The 6,000-nt window shown below is 55.0% G+C and overlaps 1 protein-coding gene across 1 annotated transcript in view; it reads right to left on the minus strand.

Moving 5' to 3' along the window:
- The window catches only part of MFSD4A (major facilitator superfamily domain containing 4A), a 30,740-nt gene that overhangs the window by 24,323 nt on the left and 417 nt on the right, over positions 1-6,000 (minus strand). The gene's annotated exons all lie outside the window — the stretch shown is intronic.

The following is a 6,000-nucleotide window of genomic DNA, read 5'->3' on the forward strand; positions in this document are numbered from 1 at the left end:
CCTAATTCTGCCACTTCCCAGCGGGTGGCTCGGGGCAAGGCATTTACACACAGCCCCTCTGAGCCTTTAGGGGTGAATACCTAGCTCCTTTATGAAATGGGGATAGTAAGCTCTACCTCCTGAGGCTGCCAAGTGCAGTCGGTGTGATATTACAGTCTTTTGCTCACTCCCTGGGATCTTCCCCTGGCCACCAGCAGCCCCCCTCCCCGATGCTCACCTCCCCCCTGCCAGCCACCAGGCCCCGGGAAGTATGCTCCGCAGCCCCCGGATTCCCCAGCCAGGTCCTGCCTCTGTTCCTACTGCAGAGCCTGCTGGTCTGGGGTGACCGTGGGAGGGTGGTCCAGGAACTGCTACAGTGGCAGCGAGGACCCACCCATCATTTCATAGATCAGGAGCCGAGCCCAGACAGGGGAAGAGAGTCAGGATCCAGTTTTTGACTCCGAGTCCAGGCGAAGGCCAGCATTGTGTCATTGATCTTCCTTCCCGTGGTCCTGGGCTCAGAGGTTAATTCAAGCCAATGAGAGAGGGAGGCCCCACTCCCCGCAAGGCCTGGGGAGGTGCAGGAACAGGTGCAGGAACAGCTCAGACAGTTTAAGGAACCCTTCCTGGGGGAAGCCTGAGAAATGTCCAAGTTACTCATTGATGGCCCCATGTGGAAGGTGAAATGGGGGAGGGAGAGCCTCGTGGTGCCTGTCCCACCAGTCTGCTGTGTGACCTTGGGCGTGCTGCTGACCCTGTCGGCCCATGTACTCTGCTTTACCCAGAGGGTACACGTGATCACCTTGACTTGGCCTTGCCGGGGTGCTGGCTCTGGCCCTCCTGGTTCCCTGATAAGAGGAGGGGCTGCTTGGCTCCACACCAGGGAAAGGGCTAAAGCAGTAAGATGTCAGCCAGTCCATCCTGCCCTCCACTCCCTGGGGTGGGGAAAAATGCTGCTGAGGACCAGCCCCTTGCCACCTCGATGTGAGGGACCCCAGGGTAGGCACTGACATGCTCACAGTCTTGCCTCAGGTCATCCCCACCCTGATAATCTTCTTCCTGGAGGGGCCAGGGAAGAGAAGTGCCCAGAACCCAGGAAGAGTCAGAGGCACCCCTAGCCCCTCCCCACCCCAAAAGGAGTCAGGGCACCCCCTGGGAGCTTGGGCAGGCTGCAGACTACAGCTCAGGCTGCCCAACGGGGATGGGACGACTCAGACTGAGGGGGCCAGGGGAAGGCCCCTCTCTAACCGGTCACTCCCACAGTGACACCCCAGCTTGCTCAGGGCCCTGTGTTAAGGCTGGGGAGACTCAGAGGGAGCAGCAAGAAAGCCTGTCTTTGGGGAGATCCCAACCTAAGGCAGGACTCAGGCCCTGTTAGACTCAGATTGGGGCTGCACCCTGTATGTGACCACACTCCTGGCCCGCTGGGGTGCTAGCCTTGCAGGGAGCACGTCCCCTGCCTCCCATGCTGGATATTTGCAGCTCCACCTGCCTAGAACCCCTCTCCTCCAGTTACTCGCATGCATGGTTCCCTCCTGTCACTCAGGTGGCAGCTCAAATGTCCCCTCCTCAGAGCAGCCTTCCCTGACCCACTTGGTGAAAGTAACCTCTCCACTCTGTTACTCTCCATCCCCACCCTGCTTCATGTCCTTCATTTCACTGACATCTATTCAAAGTGTGTGATTCAATGGTTTTTCGTATGTTCAGAGCTGTGAACCCATCACTACAATCTGAGTTTAGGGCACTGCCCTCACCCAGAGAGAAACCCTGTACCCACCGGCAGTCACTCGCCATTCCTTCTCCATATGCTAGGAACCTACTACTCTACTCTCTATATCTATAGATTTTCCCCTTCTGGGCTTTCACAGAAATGGAACCATATAGCATGAGGTCTTTTGTGGCTGGCTCCTTCCCCTTTGCATGATGTTTTCAAGGTTCCCCCATGCTGTAGCGTGCATAAGAACCTCATTGCTTTTTCTGGCTGAATACTATTGCACTGTATAGATGTACTACATTTTATTTGTCCATCCATCCATTGATGAACATCTGGTCGGCTTCCACTTTTTGGCTATTATGAATAATGCTGCTATAAACATTCCTGTACAAGGTTTTGTGTTGACATGTTTTCGGTTCTTTGAGGCATATACCTAGGAGTGGCTTTGCTGGGTCCTATGGTAACTCCCAGGCTGAGGCGAGTTTTTAAAGCAAGAATCCCGTCTGGGGCCAGATCCCCAGTAGGCTTTCAGCCCAGGTTTGCTGTACACTGAAACACAGACAAGCTGCTTCAGGGAGAGGCAGAGTCTTTCTAGAGGGGAGACCAACCAGGGCTCAGCTCAGAGGACGAAATTGTCTTTTGTATTGTTTTCCCGGTACTTCAGGGGGCCAGCATCTTGGGGAAGCAGGTTTGACAGCAGCCTGGGAAGCCTTCATGGAAGGAAGACTGGGTTGCATGCAATAGGCAGGAGAGAATCAGAGCCAGGTCTTGGGCAGGGCAGGACTTGCAGGAATGAGGAAAATTAGAGGTAGAGAAGGAGACAGTGAGTAGCGTAGAGGGGAAGAACTCAAGCCTTCAATTAAGAGGGTGCATGCAGGGGAGAGGCCAAGGTGAGGCTGGGAGAAGGCTGAGGAAGGTCTGAAAGCCATTTATCTACCCCGATGTCCTTGAGATAAAGGGGTCTCCCGAACTGCCCAAGGTGGTTAGACAGGTCCCCAAGAAACTGGGGGAAAAAAAAACACCTAACCTTTTATCTAAATACCCGTTTCTCTTTCCTATCTGGCAAAGCACATACCTATACACCCTGCCAACCAGGTGACTTTGTGTTCTTCTCTTCTCTGAATGGCTCCCTGCTCCTGATAAGCAAGATTTTTACTTATTTATTTGACAGACAGACAGAGAGAAAGTACAAGCAGGGGGAACGGCAGGCAGAGGGAAAGGGAGAAGCAGACTCCCCACTGAGCAAGGAGCCCGATGTGGGGCTCGATTCCAGGACCCCGGGATCAAAACCTGAGCCGAAGGCAGATGCTTAGCCGACTGAGCCACCCAGGCACCCCAAGCAAGATATTTCTAAGGGAATCCTAGTCCAGATTCTTCTGACCCTAATTGCACTCCTCTCCCCCTTGGCCTGCACATGGTGGTTTCCTTCAAGATCTCTGTCTGTGCTGGAAGCTAGGGGTGGGGGGTGGGGGTGGTAGGGGGGACTGATCCTACCCTGAGCAGAGAGCTCCTGTCCTGTTCTGTCCCACTCTAACATCCAAGGCTGTCCACGCACAGACCCTTCAATGCATGTCCCTATGGAGGAGTCCAGAAACCCTCTTCAGCCCTGGTCCTCAGCCTGGGCCAAGCAGTAGGCAGGACGTGACTTGGGCTGCCCATGCCTCTCCCTCGAGTCTGTCCACAGCAGCAGGCTCTTGACATTTGTTAAAGCAACGCTGCCACCGCCCCCTCCCCCAAGTACCAGCCTGGTGCACCAGCACTAGCAGGTAATCACTTAAGCTGAAAAGCAGGTGGGGGTGGGGGTGGGGGTATTAGCATTTGAACTTGTAGCGAGGCGCCAAGGAGTCAAGCTTTAGTGGCTGCTTTCGGGGCTACTGGGGTTGCTGTTTGTTTTGAGAAATGGAGCTGTCCGGTCCTAGCTGGGTAGTGACTCCTGTTGACACACAGGCCACCCCTGCTGACACATCCTCCATTCCCCCTGAAGTCCACCTTGCTCTTAGCCAAAGGAAAGGGTTCTTTCTGACATTTTGTTTTGAGGGCAGGAGGCCTGAAGATCCGAATTTAAATGTGAACGTGAACTGATAGGACTTATGCCCTCCATCGCACCCTACCCCCACCCTCAGATCCCAGCAGGAAGTTCCAGAGGCCCTGGGTTTCCTTCCCAGGAGTGTCAGCTCAGGAATCCCTAGCTCATATGCCCGTTCCTGGTAAGGACAGGGTGTAACTTGCACCCTACACAGTTCAAGCTGACTACTCATAAAGCAAGAGCCATTTCCCACGTAGCTGGTTCTAGAGACAAATGCCTGGGTTCAAATCCTGACTTAATAGCTGTGTGGTGTGACCTGGGGCAAGTGTCTTAACCTCTCTGTGCCTCAGCTTCCTTATGCACAAAATAGAGATAAAATAGTACTAATCGGCGGTGAAGACAAATGAGTCAATACAAGGGAGGTACTAAGAACAGTGCCGGGCATTGAGCAAGAGCTCAGTGAAGTTAGTTGTTACTGTTACCAATATCATTTTTCTTTCCTGTGAGCCCGTTTCCTGCCCCACCACCCTTTCCACTGCCTGCTCAGAGCTCCTGGTTAGGTAAGGAGCTGTGAGGGAGGTTGCAGAGCAAGTGAGGAAGACAGGGCCCAGTTGGGTGTGGATCTCTGTTGTTTTCACAAAACCTGGCACGCCAACCTGCCATCCAGAATTATCCTCATCCCGCCTTCCTGTTCTTTGCACTACACACGTTCCTAAAAAATTCCAGGTAAGGGAGCTTTTGTAAGTCAAAATACTTTTAAAAAGAAAGAAAGAAAACAGAAAAATACCATGCTAGATTTCTAATTAAACCTCGAGGCAGAATCAGGAAGGATCTTGAGCTTTTTCTTAAGATTTTCTGAATCTCCCATGCATCCATCCTATATAAAACCCACAGAAAAACCAGTGTACACCAGACTTGCTTCTTAGGAGGAAGATTCTTCCATTTACAAGAGAATTTGATAATGGGGCTAATCACTCCCTAATTGGTAATGTTTCGTCAGCTGGGTGGCTTAAAGTGGGGTCTATCTATATGATACCTGTGTTCTCTCCATCAGCTCCAGAAGCAAGGTGGATAGGAAAACCCACCCTCATGGATACGTGGAGGAGTGAGCCAAAGGGGGAGAGCAATTGGCCCAGAATGCACCCCCCCCAACACACACACCCAGATGGTTCTCTGGGATAGCCTAACTATGGTTTTGTTCCCCGGCTGTCTGCTTGCTTGAGTCCATGCTGTCCAGAAAACCACCCAGCCAGGAGCTGGAGCTAGGGAAATCTCCAGCAGCCTCCAGCTTGCAAGTCATCTATCCCCTGCTTTGGGTCTGTTTTCCCAGCTGCACTAGGACAGCGAATCCTGCTGCCTTTCCAGAGGGCTCTGTGGGGGCGGCCCTGTCCAATTTAAGCCCAGAGATTGAGGCTCTGCAATGGTATACAAAGGGGCATCTCTGGGGCCATGGCAGGCAGAGACCAAGGAGGAGTAACGGCGAATGGGAGAAGTGGAGGGGGCCCCTGGCACCAGAGATGGAGGGTCACCTTACCAGGGTGTGCATGAGACATCCCACGCCTCCCCCACACGGCCCTAATGGTCAGGTCCTGAGTGTCTCAGAGGCAGAAGGGCTTCGCCTCCAGGGGCCAATGCAGGAACCCTGACTCTGTCTGAAGCAGGACCACACAGGACCCAGCAGCCCCGTGGCCACCCGGGGAGGGGGCGGGGGAAGGAATAGCGTGTGTCAGCTGAACTGGAGCTGACGGTCTGAGTGGAGCCCGCCCCAGGGCGCTCTGTCAAGCCGCAGCCAGCTCTGGCACCTAGCACGGCCCGTGAGGTGACACTCCCACTCTCCTTCCACCTCACTTCCAATTCCGCCCCCGGCAGCTGGGGCTACTGACCGACCTGGGGCCGCGGAGCAGGAGGGAGACTCTCCCACCGCCGCCAACTCCATCACCCCTGGCCCCGGGGCGCGCGGGCGGGGCAGAGGGTGAGAGCCGGGTTTAGCCCCTCACCCGGGCGAGCGAAGGCAAATAAATAATCCCGAAGTCACCTTCAGTCTCTGGAGAGACTTTTCCGGGGAGAGCTGGGGTGGGGGAGGGAGGCAGCCCTTCAGCCAAGGCGGGGCGCGGCGGGCGGCGCCGGGAGGGGTGGTCGCCGCCTGCCTGGAGGCTGGGGCGCCGGGCAGCCTCAGCCCCGCCGGGGCAGGGACGCGGCGGCGGGAAGGGGAGGGAAGGGAAGGAAGGGGAAAGAAGGGAAAGGAAGGGAAGGGAAGGGAAAGGAAGGGAAGGGAAGGGAA

This window comes from Mirounga leonina, unplaced genomic scaffold (genome assembly GCF_011800145.1).
Source record: "Mirounga leonina isolate KUSES-001 unplaced genomic scaffold, KU_Mleo_1.0 Mir_154, whole genome shotgun sequence".
NCBI lineage: Eukaryota > Metazoa > Chordata > Mammalia > Carnivora > Phocidae > Mirounga > Mirounga leonina.